The following is a 16,456-nucleotide window of genomic DNA, read 5'->3' on the forward strand; positions in this document are numbered from 1 at the left end:
CCCGGAGGTACGGGTTGAAGTTTCTTGGATTCTTCAATATTAACGTCCATAACGACCTAGGGAACGACTTTAGTAGCCCCGACGACGCTTTAGAGGAGTTTAGAGCATTTTATTGGCGACGCAATAGGAAATAGGCAATTTTGCTAGGGTTTCGTGTGTGTTAGCCCACGAATTTTTTTGGTGCCAGGGGTAAGGTTTGAATTTTCTTAGATTCTTCCATAGTAGCATCCGTAACGACTTAGGGAATGACTCCAGTAGCCCCGACGATGCTTTAGAAGGGCTTAGGAGCATTTTATTGGCGACGCAATAGGAATTAGGCAATTTTGCCAATTTTTCGTGTGTATTAGCCCACTGATTTTTTAGGTGCTGGGGGTCCAAGCCGAATTTTCTTAGATTCTTCCATAGTAGCATCCGTAACGATCTATAGAACGAATCTAGTAGCCCCAGAGGCGCTTTAGAGGAGTTTAGGAGCATTTTATTGGCAATAAAATTAGAATTAGGCGATTATCCTAGTTTTTTGTGTGTGTTAGCCCATAGATATTTTAGGTGCCGAGGGTCTGGGTCGATTTTTCTTGGATTCTTCCATAGTAGCATCTGTAACGACCTAGGGAATGACTCCAGTAACCCCGGTGGTGCTTTAGAAGGGTTTACGAGCATTTTATTGGTGAAGCAATAGAAATTAGTCGATTTTGCCAGTTTTTCATGTGTATTAACCCATGGATTTTTTAGGTGTCGGGGGTCTGGGTCGAACGTTCTTAGATTCTTCTTTAGTAACATCCGTAATGACCTAGGAAATGACTTCAATAGCCCCAGCGGCGCTTTAGAGAGGTTTAGGAGCTTTTTATTGGCGACGCAATAGGAATTAGGCAATTTTGCCAGTTTTTTGTGTGTGTTAGCCCAAAGATTTTTAAGGTGCTGGGGGTCCGGGTCGAATTTTCTTAGATTCTTCCATAGTAGCATCCGTAACGACCTAGGGAACGACTCCAGTAGCCGCGGAAGCGCTTTAGAAGGGTTTAGAAACATTTTATTGGCGACGCAATAGGAATTAGGTGATTTTGCCAGTTTTTGGTGTCTGTTAGCCCACAAATTTTTTGGGTGCCGGGGGTCCGGGCCAAAGTTTCTTGGATTATTCCATAGTAGCATCTGTAACGACCTGGAGAACGAATCTAGTAGCCCCGGAGGTGCTTTAGACGGGTTTAGGAGCATTTTATTGGCAATAAAATAGGAATTATACGATTTTGCAAGTTTTTCGTGGGTATTAGCCCTCTGATTTTTAGGTGCCGGAGGTTCGGGTTGAATTTTTTTAGATTCTTCTATAGTATCATCCATAACATCCTAGGAAACGACTACAGTAGCCCCGACGGTACTTTAGAAGGGTTTGGGAGCATTTTGTTAGCAACGCAATAGGAATTAGGCGATTTTGCCAGTTTTTCGTGTGTTTTAGCCCACATATTTTTTAGGTGCCGGGGGTCCGGGTTGAATTTTCTTGGATTATTCCATAGTAGCATCCGTAACGACCTAGGGAACAACTCCAGTAGCCCTGACGGTGCTTTAGAGAGGTTTAGGAGTATTTTATTGGCAACGCAATAGGAATTAAGTGGTTTTTTTTAGTTTTTCGTGTGTGTTAACCCATAGATTTTTTAGGTCCCAGAGGTCCGGGTTGAATTTTCTTGGATTCTTCCATAGTAACGTCCGTAATGACCTAGGGAACGACTTCAATAGTACCAGCGGTGCTTTAGAGGAGTTTAGAGTATTTTATTGGCGACGCAATAAGAAATAGGCAATTTTGCCAGGGTTTTATGTGTGTTAGCCCACGAATATTTTTGGTGCCGGGGGTACGGTTCGAATTTTCTTGTATTCTTCTATAGTAGCATCCGTAACGACCTAGAGAAACGACTCCAGTAGCCCCGACAGCGCTTTAGAAGGGCTTAGGAGCATTTTATTGGCGATGCAATAGAAATTAGGCAATTTTGCAAATTTTTCGTGTGTATTAGCCCACTAATTTTTTAGGTGCGGGGGGTTCGAGCCGAATTTTCTTGGATTCTTCCTTAGTAGCATCCGTAATGACCTAGAGAATGAATCTAGTAGCCCTGGAGGCGCTTTAGACGGGTTTAGGAGCATTTTATTGGCAATAAAATAGGAATTATATGATTTTGCCAGTTTTTCGTGGGTGTTAGCCCACATATTTTTTAGGTGCCGGAGGTCCGGGTCGAATTTTCTTGGATTCTTCCATAGTAGCATCCATAACAACCTAGGAAATGACTAAAGTATCCCCAACGGCACTTTAGAAGGGTTTGGGAGCATTTTATTAGCAACGCAAAAGGAATTAGGCGATTTTGCCAGTTTTTCATGTGTTTTAGCCCACAGAATTTTTAGGTGCTGGGGGTCCAGGTTGAAGTTTCTTGGATTCTTTCATAGTAGCATCCATAACTACCTAGGGAACAACTCCAGTAGCCCCGGCGGTGGTTTAGAGGGATTTATTGGTAATGCAATAGGAATTAGGCGGGGTTTTTTAGTTTTTCGTGTGTGTTAACCCTCAGATTTTTTAGGTCTCGGAGGTCCGGGTTGAATTTTCTTGGATTCTTCCATAGTAACGTCTGTAATGACCTAGGGAACGACTTCAGTAGCCCCAGCGGTGCTTTAAAGGAGTTTAGAGCATTTTATTGGCGACGCAATAGGAAATAGGCAATTTTGCTAGGGTTTTGTGTGTGTTCGCCCACGAATTTTTTTGGTGCTGGGGGTACGGTTCAAATCTTCTTGTATTCTTCCATAGTAGCATCTGTAACGACCTAGGAAATGACTCTAGTAGCCCCGGTGGCGCTTTAGAATGGCTTAGGAGCATTTTATTGGCGACGCAATAGGAATTAGGCGATTTTGAAAATTTTTCGTATGTATTAGCCCACTGAATTTTTTAGGTGCGGGGGGTACGAGCCGAATTTTCTTGAATTCTTCCTTAGTAGCATCCGTAACGACCTATAGAACGAATCTAGTAGCCCCGGAGAAGCTTTAGAGGAGTTTAGGAGCATTTTATTGGCAATAAAATTGGAATTAGGCGATTTTGCTAGTTTTTTGTGTGTGTTAGCCCATAGATTTTTTAGGTGCTGGGGGTACGGGTCGATGTTTCTTGGATTCTTCCATAGTAGCGTCTGTAACGACCTAGGGAACGACTTTAGTAGCCCTGGCAGTGCTTTAGAAGGGTTTACGAGCATTTTATTGGCGAAGCAATAGAAATAAGTCGATTTTGCCAATTTTTCATATGTGTTAACCCATGGATGTTTTAGGTGCCGGGGGGTCTAGATCGAATTTTCTTGGATTCTTCCATACTAACATCCGTAACGACCTAGGAAATGACTTCAGTAGCCCTAGCGGCGCTTTAGAGGGGTTTATAAGCATTTTATTTGCGACGCAATAGGAATTAGACAATTTTGCCAGTTTTTTGTGTGTGTTAGCCCAAAGATTTTTAAGGTGCCGGGGGTGCGGATTGAATTTTCTTGGATTCTTCCATAGTAGCATCCGTAATGACCTAGGAAACGACCTTAGTAGCCCCGGTGGTGCCTTAGAAGGGTTTAGGAGCATTTTATTGGCGACGCAATACAAATTAGGCAATTTTGCCAGTTTTTCATGTGTGTTAGCCCACAGATTTTTTAGGTGCTGGGGACCGGGTCGAATTTTCTTGTATTCTTCCATAATAGCATTAATAACGACCCGAGGAATGACTTTAGTAGCCCCGGAGGCACTATAGAGAGGTCTAAGAGCATTTTATTGGCAATGAAATAGGAATTAGGCGATTTTGCCAGTTTTTCATGTGTGTTAGCCCACAGACTTTTTCGGTGCCAGGGGTCCAAGTCGAATTTTCTTAGATTCTTCCGTAGTAGTGTCCGTAATGACTTAGGGAATGACTCCAGTAGCCCCGATGGCTCTTTAGAAGGGTTTAGGAGCATTTTATTGGTGACGCAATAAGAATTAGGCAATTTTGTCACGTTTTTGTGTATGTTACCCCACAGAATTTTTAGGTTTCGAGGGTCCGGGTTGAATTTTCTTGGATTCTTCTATAGTATCATCCGTAACAACCTAGGAAACAACTCCAGTAGCCCCGGCGGCACTTTAGAGGGGCTTAAGAGCATTTTATTGGGGACGCAATAAAAATTAGGCAATTTTGCTAGTTTTTCGTGTGTGGTAACCCACAGATTTTTTAGGTGCCGGGGGTTCGGGTCGAAATGTTCTTAGATTCTTCCATATTAGCATTTGTAACGACCTAGGTAACGACTTCAGTAGCCCTGGCGGCACTTTAGAGGGGTTAAGAACATTTTATTGGTGATGCAATAGATATTAGGCAATTTTGCCAGTTTTTCATGTTTGTTAGCCCATAAATATTTTAGATGTCGGGGCTTCGGGTTTAAATTTCTTGGATTCTTCCATGGTAGCATCCATAATGACCTAGGGAACGATTTCAGTAGCCCCGGAGGCGCTTTAGAGTGGTTTAGAAGCATTTTATTGGCAACGCAATAGGAATTAGGCGATTTTGCCAGTTTTTCGTGTGTGTTAACCCACAGATGTTTTAGGTGCCAGGGGTCTGGGTTAAATTTTCTTTGATTGTTCCATTGTAGCATCCGTAACGACCTATGGAACGACTTTAGTAGCCCCATCGAGGCTTTAGAAGGGTTTAGGACCATTTTATTGGCGACGCAATAGGAATTAACCGATTTTGCCAGTTTTTCGTATGTGTTAGCCCACACAGTTTTTAGGTGTCGGGGGTTTGGATTGAATTTTTTAGGATTATTCCGTAAGAGAGTCCGTAACGACCTAGGGAACGACTCCAGTAGGCCCGACGGTGCTTTAGAAGGGTTTAGGAGCATTTTATTGACGACGCAATAGGTATTTGGCGATTTTGCTAGTTTTTCGTGTGTGTTAGCACACAAAATTTTTAGGTGCAGGGGGTCCGGGTTGAATGTTCTTGGATTTTTCCATAGTAGCATCTGTAACAACCTAGGAAATGACTTCAGTAGCCCCGGCGGTGCTTTAGAGAGGTTTAAGAGCATTTTATTGGCAACGCAAGAGGATTATGCGACTTTGCCTGTTTTTCGTGTGTGTTAACTCACAAATTTTTTAGGTGTCGGGGGTACGGGTCAAATTTTATTGGATTCTTCTATGGAAGCATCCGTAACGACCTGGGGAACGACTCTAGTTGCTCCGGCGGTGCTTTAGAAGGGTTTAGGAGCATTTTATTGGCAACGCAATAAGAATTAGGCGATTTTGCTAGTTTTTCGTGTATGTTAGCCCACAAATTTTTTAGGTGTCGGGGGTTAGGGTAGAATTTTCTTGGATTCTTCCATTTTAGCATCCGTAAAGACCTAGGGAACGACTCCAGTAGCCCCGACGGTGCTTTAGAAGGGTTTAGGAGCATTTTACTGGCGATGCAATAGGAATTAGGAAATTTTGCCAGTTTTTCGTGTGTTAGTTCACGAATATTTTAGTTGCCGGGGGTCAGGGTTGAATTTTCTTGGATTCTTCCATTGTAGCATCTGTAACGAACTAGGGAACGACTCCAGTAGCCCCGGTGTCGCTTTAGAGGGGTTTAGGAGCATTTTATTGGCGACGCAATAAGAATTAGGCGATTTTGTCAGTTTTTTGTGTGTGTTAGCCCGCAGATTTTTTAGGTGCCGGGGGTCTGAGTCGAATTTTCTTTGATTCTTCCATAGTAGCGTCCGTAATGACCTGGGGAACGACTCTAATAGCCCCGGAGGCACTTTAGAGGGGCCTAGGAGTATTTTATTGGCAATGAAATTTGAATTAGGCAATTTTGCCAGTTTTTCGTGTGTGTTAGCCTATGGATTTTTTAGGTGACGGGGGTCCGGGTCAAATTTTCTTAGGTTCCTACATAGTAGCATCGTAACGACCTAGGGAACGACTCCAGTAGCCTCGGTGGTACTTTAGAAGGGTTTAGGAGTATTTTATCGGCGGCGAATATGAATTAGGCAATTTTATGAGTTTTTCGTGTGTGTTAGCCCACTGATTTTTAAGGTGCCGGGGGTCCGGGTCAAATTTTCTTGGATTCTTCTATATTAGCATACGTAATGACCTGGGAATGACTCTAGTAGCCCCGGAGGCGCTTTAGAGGGGTTAAGGAGCATTTTATTGTCAATGAAATAGGAATTAGGCGATTTTGCCAGTTTTTCGTGTGTGTTAGCCCACAGATTTTTCAGATATTGGGGGTCTGGGTCTACTTTTCTTGGATTCTTCCATTTTAGCATCCGTAACGACCTAGGGAACGACTTCAGTAGCCCCAGCGGTGCTTTAGCAGGGTTTAGGAGAATTTTATTGGCGACGCAATAGGAATTAGGCAATTTTGTCAGTTTTTCGTGTGTCTTAGCCAACAGATTTTTTAGGATCCTGGGGTCCGGGTTGAACTTTCTTGGATTCTTCCATTGTAGCATCCGTAATGACCTAGGGAATGACTCCAATAGCCCCGGTGACACTTTAGAGGGGTTTAGGAGCATTTTACTGGCGACGCAATAGGAATTAGGTGATTTTGCCAGTTTTTCGTGTGTGTTAGCCCGCAAATATTTTAGATGCCGGGGGTCCGGATCGAATTTTTTTGGATTGTTCCATAGTAACATCCGTAACGACCTGGGGAACGACTCTAGTAGCCCCACGGTTCTTTAGAAGGGTTTAGGAGCATTTTATTGGCGACGCAATAAGAATTAGGCGATTTTGCTAGTTTTTCGTGTGTGTTAGCCCACAGATTTTTTAGGTGCCGAGGGTTCGGGTAGAATTTTCTTGGCTTCTTCCATAGTAGGATCCGTAACGATCTGGGGAACGACTCTAGTAGCCCCGGAGGCACTTTAGAGGGTCTAGTTGTATTTTATTGGCAATGAAATTTGAATTAGGGAATTTTGCCAGTTTTTCATATGTGTTCGCCTACGGATTTTTTAGGTGCCGGGGGTCCGGGTCGAAATTTCTTAGATTCCTACATAGTAGCATCCGTAACGACCTAGGGAACGGCTCCAGTAGCCTCGGTGGCACTTTAGAAGGGTTTAGGAGCATTTTATTGGCGACGAATAGGAATTAGGCAATTTTGCCAGTTTTTCGTGTGTGTTAGCCTACTGATTTTTTAGGTGCCGGGGGTCCGGGTCAAATTTTTTTGGATTCTTCCATTGTAGCATCCGTAACGACCTAGGGAACGACTCTAGTAGCCCTGACGGTGCTTTAGCAGGGTTTAGGAAAATTTTATTGGCGACGCAATAGAAATTAGGCAATTTTGTCAGTTTTTCGTGTGTGTTAGCCCACAAAATTTTTAGGTGCCGGGGGTTCGTGTTGAATTTTCTTGGATTCTTCCATTCTAGAATCCGTAACGACCTAGAGAATGACTCCAGTAGCCCCGACAACGCTTTAGAGGGGTTTAGGAGCATTTTATTGGCGACGCAATAGGAATTAGGCGATTTTGCCAGTTTTTCGTGTGTGTTAGCCCGCAGATTTTTTAGGTGTCGAGGGTCTGGGTCGAATTTTTTTTGGATTCTTCCATAGTAGCGTCTGTAACGAACTAGAGAATGACTACAGTAACCCCCACGGTGCTTTAGAAGATTTAGGAGCATTTTATTGGCGACGCAAGAAGAATTAGGTGATTTTTTCTAGTTTTCGTGTGTGTTATGCCACCGATTTTTTAGGTGCCGGGGGTCCGGGTATAAATTTCTTGGCCTTTTCCATAGTAGCATCCTTAACGACATAGGGAACAACTCTAGTAGCACCGGCGACGCTTTAGAGGGGTTTAGGAGCATTTTGTTGGCGACGCAATAGAAATTAGGCGATTTTGCCAGTTTTTCATGTGTGTTAGCCAGCAGATTTTATAGGTGTCGGGGGTCCGGGTCGAATGTTTTTGGATTCTTCCATAGTAGCATCTGTAACGACCTAGGGAATGACTACAGTAACCCTTACGGTGCTTTAGAAGGTTTAGGAGAATTTTATTGGCGATGCAATAGAAATTAGGCAATTTTGTCAGTTTTTCGTGTGTGTTAGCCCACAGATATTTTAGGTGCCGGGGGTTCGGGTTGAATTTTCTTGGATTCTTCCATTGTAGAATCCGTAACGACCTAGAGAATGACTCCAGTAGCCCCGACAACGCTTTAGAGGGGTTTAGGAGCATTTTATTGGCGACGCAATAGGAATTAGGCGATTTTGCCAGTTTTTCGTGTGTGTTAGCCCGCAGATTTTTTAGGTGTCGAGGGTCTGGGTCGAATGTTTTTGGATTCTTACATAGAAGCGTCTGTAATGACCTAGGGAATGACTACAGTAACCCCCACGGTGCTTTAGAAGGTTTAGGAGCATTTTATTGGCGACACAATAAGAATTAGGTGATTTTTTTCTAGTTTTTCGTGTGTGTTATGCCACCGATTTTTTAGGTGCCGGGGGTCCGGGTATAATTTTCTTGGATTCTTCCATAGTAGCATCCTTAACGACATAGGGAACAACTCTAGTAGCACCGGCGGCGCTTTAGAGGGCTTTAGGAGCATTTAATTGGCGACGCAATAGGAATTAGGCGATTTTGCCAGTTTTTCGTGTGTGTTAGCCCACAGATTTTTTAGGTGTCGGGGGTCTGGGTCGAATGTTTTTGGATTCTTCCATAGAAGCGTCTGTAACGACCTAGGAAATGACTACAGTAACCCCCACGGTGCTTTAGAAGGTTTAGGAGCATTTTATTGGCGACGCAATAAGAATTAGGTGATTTTTCTACTTTTTCGTGTTTGTTATGCCACCGATTTTTTAGGTGTCGGGGGTCCGGGTATAATTTTCTTGGATTCTTCCATAGTAGCATCCTTAACGGTATAGGGAACGACTCTAGTAGCACCGGCGGCACTTTCGAAAGGGTTTAGGAGCATTTTATTAGCGACGCAATAGAAATTAGGCGATTTTGCCAGTTTTTCGTGTGTGTTAACCTACAGATTTTTTAGGTGATAGGGGTACGGATCGAATTTTCTTGGATTCATCCATAATAGCGTCCGTAACTACGTGGGGAATGACTCTAGTAGCCCCAAAGACACTTTAGAGGGGTTTAGAGGCATTTTATTGGCAATGAAATTTGAATTAGGCGATTTTGCCAGTTTTTCGTATGTGTTAGCCCATAGATTTTTTAGGTGCCGGGGGTCCAGATCGAATTTTCTTAGATTCCTACATAGTAGAATCCGTAATGACCTAGGGAACGACTCCAGTAGCGTCGGTGGTGCTTTAGAAGGGTTTAGAAGTATTTTATTGGCGACGAATAGGAATTAGGCAATTTTGCCAGTTTTTCGTGTGTGTTAGCCCACCTATTTTTTAGGTGCCAGGGGTACGGATTGAATTTTCTTGGATTCTTCCATAGTAGCATCTGTAACAACCTAGGTAACAACTTCAGTAGCCCCGGCGACTCTTTATTGGGGTTTAGGAGCATTTTATTGGCAATGAAATTTGAATTAGGCGATTTTGCCAGTTTTTCGTTTGTGTTAGCCCATGGATTTTTAAGTGCCGAGGGTTCGGGTTGAATTTTCTTGGATTATTCCATAGTAGCATCCGTAACGACCTGGGGAATGACTCGAGTAGCCCCGGCGATGCTTTAGAGAGGTTTAGAAGCATTTTATTGGCAATGAAATAGGAATTAGGCAATTTTGCAACTTTTTGTGTGTGTTAGCCCATAGATTAGTTAGGTGCCGGGGGTACGGGTCGAATTCTCTAGTATTCTTCCGTAGTAGCATCCGTAACGACCTAGGAAACGACTCCAGTATCCCCGGCGGCGCATTAGAGGGGTTTAGAAGAATTTTATTAGCGACAAAATAGGAATTAGGCCATTTTTCCAGTTTTTCGTGTGTGTTAACCCACAGAGTTTTTAGGTGCCGTGGGTTCGGGTCTAATTTTCTTGGATTCTTCCATAGTAGCGTCCGTAATGACCTAGGGAATGACTTCAGTAGCCCCGGTGGTGCTTTAGATGGGTTTAGGAGAATTTTATTAGCGACGCAATAGGAATTAGGCAATTTTACCAGTTTTTCGTGTGTGTTAGCCCACGAAATTTTTAGGTGTCGGGGGTCCGGGTTGAAGTTTCTTGAATTCATCTATTGTAGCATCCTTAGGAGCATTTTATTGGCGAAGCAATAGGAATTAGGCGATTTTGCCAGTTTTTCGTGTGTGTTAACCAACGAATTTTTTAGGTGTCGGGGGTTCGGGTCAAATTTTCTTAGATTCTTCCATAGTAGCGTCTGTAACGACCTGGGGAACGACTATAGTAGCCCCGGAGGCGCTTTAGAGTGGTTCAGGACCATTTTATTGGCGACGCAATAGAATTAGGCGATTTTGCAAGTTTTTTGTATGTGTTAGCCCACAAATATTTTAGGTGCCGGGGGTTCGGGTAAATTTTTTTTTGGATTCTTATATAGTAGCATCCGTAATGACCTGGGGAATGACTCCAGTAGCCCCGACGGCGCTTTAGAGGGGTTTAGAAGCATTTTATTGGCGACGCAATAGGATTTAGGCGATTTTGCCAGTTTTTTGTATGTGTTAGCCCACATAATTTTTAGGTGCCGGGGGTTCAGGTCAAATTTTCTTGCATTCTTCCATAGTAGCGTCTATAACGACCTGGGTAACGACTCAAATAGCCCCAGCGGTGCTATAGAGGGGCTTAAGAGCATTTTATTAGAGACGCAATAGTAATTAGGCGAATTTGCCAGTTTTTCGTGTGTGTTAGCCCACAGATTTTTTACGTGCCGGGGGTCCGTGTCGATTTTGCCAATTTTTCGTGTGTGTTAACCCTCGCAATAGGAACCCACAGATTTTTTAGGTGCCGAGGGTTCGGGTCAAATTTTCTTGGATTCTTCTATAGTAGCGTCCGTAACGACCTGTAGAACGAATCCAGCAGCCCCGGTGGCGCTATAGAGGGGTTTAGGAGCATTTTATTGGCGGCGCAATAGTAATTAGGCGATTTTGCCAGTTTTTCGTGTGTGTTAGCCTACCGATTTTTTAGGTGCCGGGGGTTAGGGTCAAATTTTCTTCCATTTTTTAGGTGCCAGGGGTTAGGAGATTTTGCCAGTCTTTCGTGTGTGTTAGCCCACAGATTGTTTAGGTGCCGGGGGTTCGGGTCGAAATTTCTTGGATTCTTTCATAGTAGACTCCGTAACGACCTGGGGAACGACTCCAGTAGCCTCGGTGGCGCTTTAGAGTGCTTTAGGAGCATTTTATTGGCGACGCCACAGGAATTAGGCAATTTTGCCAGTTTTTCGTGTGTGTTAGCTCGCAGATTTTTTAGGTGCCGGGGGTACGAGTCGAATTTTCTTCCATTCTTCCATAGTAGCGTCCGTAACGACCTGGGGAAAGACTCAGTAGCCCCGGCGGCGCTATAGAGGGGTTTAGTAGCATTTTATTGGAGACGGAATAGGATTTAGGCGATTTTGCCAGTTTTTCGTGTGTGTTAGCCTACAGATTTTTTAGGTGCCAGGGATCCAGGTCAAATTTTCTTGGAATCTTATATAATAGCGTCCGTAACGACCTAGGGAATGTCTCCAGTATCCCCATCGGCGCTATAGAGGGATTTAGGGGCATTTTATTGGCGAAGCAATAGAAATTAGGAGATTTTGTTAGTTTTTCGTGTGTGTTAACCCACAAAATTTTTAGGTGTCGGGGGTTCGGGTCAAAATTTCTTAGATTTTTCCATATTAGCGTTTGTAACGACCTGGGTAACGACTCTAGTAACCCCGGCGGCGCTTTAGAGTGGTTCAGGAGCATTTTATTGGCGACGCAATAGGATTAGGCGATTTTGACAGTTTTTTGTGTGTGTTAGCCCACAGATTTCTTAGGTGCCGGGGGTCCGAGTCGAATTTTCTTGGATTCTTCCATAGTAGCATCTGTAACGACCTGGGAAACGACTCCAATAGACCCGATGATGCTATAGAGGGGTTTAGGAGCATTTTATTGGCGACGCAATAGGAATTAGGCAATTTTGCCAGTTTTTCATGTGTATTAGCCCACGGATTTTTTAGGTGCCAGGGGTCCGGGTCAAATCTTCTTAGATTATTCCATATTAGAATCCATAACGACCTGGGGAACGACTCCAATAGCCCTGGTGGCGCTTTAGAGTGATTTAGGAGCATTTTATTGGCGACGCAATAGAAATTAGGCGATTTAGCCAGTTTTTCATTCGTGTTAGCCCGTAGAATTTTTAGGTGCCGGGGGTACGGTTCAATTTTTCTTCCATTCTTCCTTAGTATCGTCCGTAACAACCTGGGGAACGACTCCAGTAGCCCCGACGATGCTATAGAGAGGTTTTGGAGCATTTTATTGGCGGTGCAATAGGAATTAGGCAATTTAACTTGTTTTTCGTGTGTATTAGCGTAAGGATTTTTTAGGTGCCGAAGGTCCGAGTCGAATTTTCTTCCATTTTTCCATTGTAGCATCTGTAACGACCTGGGGAACGACTCTAGTAGCCCCGGCGGTGCTATAGAGGGGGTTAGGAGCATTTTATTGGCGACGCAATAGGAATTACGAGATTTTGCCAGTCTTTCGTGTGTGTTAGCCCACAGATTGTTTAGGTGCCGGGGGTTCGGGTCGAAATTTCTTAGATTCTTTCATAGTAGCATTCGTAACGACCTGGGGAACGACTCCATTAGCCCCGGCGACGCTTCAGAGGGGTTTAGGAGCATTTTATTGGCAACGCAATAGGAATTAGGCGATTTTGCAAGTTTTTCGTGTGTGTTAGCAAGTGGAATTTTTAGGTGCCGGGGGTACGGGTCGAATTTTCTTGGATTCATCTATAGAAACATCTGTAAAGACCCGGGGAACGACTCCAATAGCCCCGTCGGCGCTTTATAGGGGTTTAGGAGCATTTTATTGGCGACGCAATAGAAATTAGGAGATTTTGCCATTTTTTCATGTGTGTTAGCCCACAGATTTTTTAGGTGCCGGGGGTCCGGGTCGAATTTTCTTGATTTCTTCCATAGTGGCGTCCGTAACGATCTGGGGAACGAGTCCAGCAGCCCCAGCGGCGCTATAGAGGGGTTTAGGAGCATTTTATTAGCGACGCAATAGGATTTAGGCGATTTTGCTAGTTGTTTGTGTGTGTTAGCCCACAGATTTTTTAGGTACCGGGGGTCCGGGGCAAATTTTCTTGGATTCTTCTATTGTAGCGTGTGGAACGACTCGGGGAATGACTCCAGTAGCCCCGGCGGCGCTATAGAGAGGTTTAGGAGAATTTTATTGGCGACGCAATAGGAATTAGGCGATTTTGCCAGTTTTTCGTGTATGTTAACCCAAGTATTTTTTAGGTGCTGGGGGTCCATCTCGAAATTTTTGGATTCTTCCATTGTGGCATCCGTAACGACCTGGGGAATGGCTCCAGTAGCCCCAGCAGCGCTATAGAGGTGTTTAGGAGCATTTTATTGGCGACGCAATAGGAATTAGGCGATTTTGTATGTTTTTCGTGTGTGTTAGCCTGCGGCTTTTTTAGGTGCCGGGGGTACGGGTCACATTTTCTTGGATTCTTCCATAGTAGCGTCCATAACAACCTGGGGAACGACTCCAGTAGCCCCGGTGGCGTTTTAAAGGGGCTTAAGAGCATTTTATTAGAGACACAATAGTAATTAGGAGAATTTACTAGTTTTTCATGTGTGTTAGCCCACAGATGTTTTACGTGCTGGGAGTCCGTGTCAAAATTTCTTGGGGAAAGAATCAGTAGCCCCGGCGGTGCTTTAGAGGTGTATAGGAGCATTTTATTAGAGACGCAACAGGAATTAGGCGATTTTGCCACTTTTTCGTGTGTGTTAGCCCACAGATATTTTAGGTGCTGGGGTCCCGGATTGAATTTTCTTGGATTCTTCCATAGTAACGTCCGTAACGACCTGGAGAACGACTATAGTAGCCCCAGTGGCGCTATAGAGGGGTTTAGGAGCATTTTATTGGCGGCGCAATAGGAATTAGGCGATTTTGCCAGTTTTTCGTGTGTGTTAGCCTACAGAATTTTTAGGTGCCGGGGGTTAGGGTTAAATTTTCTTCCATTATTCCATCGTAGCCTCCGTAACGACCTGGGGAACGACTCCAGTAGACCCAACGGCGCTGTAGAGGGGTTTAGGAGCATTTTATTGGAGATGCAATAGGAATTAGGCGATTTTGCCAGTTTTTCGTGTGTGTTAGCCCACAGATTTTTTAGGTGCCGGGGGTCTAGGTCAAAATTTCTTGGATTATTCCATAGTAGTGTCTGTAACGACCTAGGGAACGACTCCACTAGCCTCGGCGGCACTATAGAGGGGTTTACGAGCATTTTATTGGCGACGCATTAGAAATTAGGCAATTTTGAAAAGTTTTTCGTGTGTGTTAGCTTAAGGATTTTTTAGGTGCCGAGAGTCCGGCTCGAATTTTCTTGGATTCTTCCATAGTACCGTCCGTAATGACTTGGGAAATGACTCCAGTAGCCCTAGTGGCGCTTTAGAGGGGTTTAGGAGTATTTTATTGCTGACGTAATAGGAATTAGGCAATTTTGCCACTTGTTCGTGTGTTTTAGCCCACAGATATTTTAGGTGCCGGGGTCCGAGTCAAATTTTCTTGGATTCTTCCATAGTAGCGTCTGTAACGACCTAGGTAACGACTCCAGTAGCCCCGGCAGTACTATAGAGAGGTTTAGGAGCATTTTATTGGCGGTGCAATAGGAATTAGGCGATTTTGCCAGTTTTTCGTGTGTGTTAGCCCACAGATTTTTTAGGTTCCGGGGGTCCAGGTCAAATTTTCTTGGATTCATCCATAGTAGCATCCGTAACGACCTGGGAAACAACTCCAGTTGCCCCAGCGGCGCTTTAGATGGGTATAGGAGCATTTTATTGGAGACGCAACAGGAATTAGGCGATTTTTCCATTTTTTCGTGTGTGTTAGCCCACAGATATTTTAGGTGCTGGGGTCCGAATCGAATTTTCTTGGATTCTTCCATAGTAGCGTCCGTAACGACCTGGACAACGACTCCAGTAGACCCGGTGGCGCTATAGAGGGGTTTAGGAGCATTTTATTGGCGGCGCAATAGAAATTAGGCGATTTTGCCAGTTCTTCGTGTGTGTTAGCTCACGGATTTTTTATGTGCCGGGGGTTCGGGTCAAATTTTCTTCTATTATTCCATTGTAGCATCCGTAACGTTCTGGGGAACGACTCCAGTAGACCTAGCGGCGCTGTAGAGGGGTTTAGGAGCATTTTATTGGAGACGCAATAGGAATTAGGCGATTTTGCCAGTTTTTCGTGTGTGTTAGCCCACAGATTTTTAGGTGCCGGGGGTATAGGTCAAATTTTCTTAGATTATTCCATAGTAGTGTCTGTAACGACCTAGGGAACGACTCTACTAGCCTTGGCGGCACTATAGATGGGTTTACGAGCATTTTATTGGCGACGCTTTAGAAATTAGGCAATTTTGAAAAGTTTTTCGTGTGTGTTAGCGTAAGGATTTTTTAGGTGCCGAGAGTCTGGGTCGAATTTTCTTGGATTCTTCCATAGAAGCGTCCGTAATGACCTGGGAAATGACTCCAGTAGCACTAGTGGCGGTTTAGAGGGGTTTAGGAGTATTTTATTGCCGACGCAATAGGATTTAAGCGATTTTGCCAGTTTTTCGTGTGTCTTAGCCCACAGATGTTTTAGGTGCCAGGGGTCCGGGTCAAATGTTCTTGGATTCTTCTATAGTAGCGTCCGTAACGACCTGGGGAACGACTCCAGTAGCCCCAGCGGTGCTATAGAGAGGTTAGGAGCATTTTATTGGCGGCGCAATAGGAATTAGGCAATTTTGCCAGTTTTTCGTGTGTGTTAGCCCACATATATTTTAGGTGTCGGGGGTTTAGGTCGAATTTTCTTGGATTCTTCAATAGTAGAGTCCGTAACGACCTGGGGAACGACTTCAGTAGCCCCGGCGGCGCTATAGAGGGGTTGCGAAGCATTTTATTGGTGATACAATAGGAATTAAGCGATTTTGCAAGTTTTTCGTGTGTGTTAGTCCACAGATTTTTTTGGTGTCGGGGGTGCGAGTTGAATTTTCTTGGATTATTCAATAGTAGCATCCGTAATGACCTTGGAATGACTCCAGTAGCCCTGGTAGCACTTTAGAGGGGTTTAGGAGTATTTTATTGCTGACATAATAGGAATTAGGCAATTTTTCCACTTGTTCGTGTGTGTTAGCCCACAGATATTTTAGGTGTCGGGTGTCCGAGTCAAAGTTTCTTGGATTCTTCCATAGTAGCGTCCGTAACGACCTGGGGAACGACTCCTGTAGCCCCGGCGGCGCTATAGAGGGGTTTAGGAGCATTTTATTGGCGGCGCAATAGGAATTAGGCGATTTTGCCAGTTTTTCGTGTGTGTTAGCCCACGGATTTTTTAGGTGCCGGGGATCCGGGTCGAATTTTCTTAGATTCTTCCATATTAGCGTCCGTAACGACCTGGGGAACGACTCCAATAGCCCCAGTGGCGCTATAGAGAGGTTTAGGAG

The sequence above is a fragment of the Solanum dulcamara genome, chromosome 2, assembly GCF_947179165.1.
Source record: "Solanum dulcamara chromosome 2, daSolDulc1.2, whole genome shotgun sequence".
Classification (NCBI taxonomy): domain Eukaryota; kingdom Viridiplantae; phylum Streptophyta; class Magnoliopsida; order Solanales; family Solanaceae; genus Solanum; species Solanum dulcamara.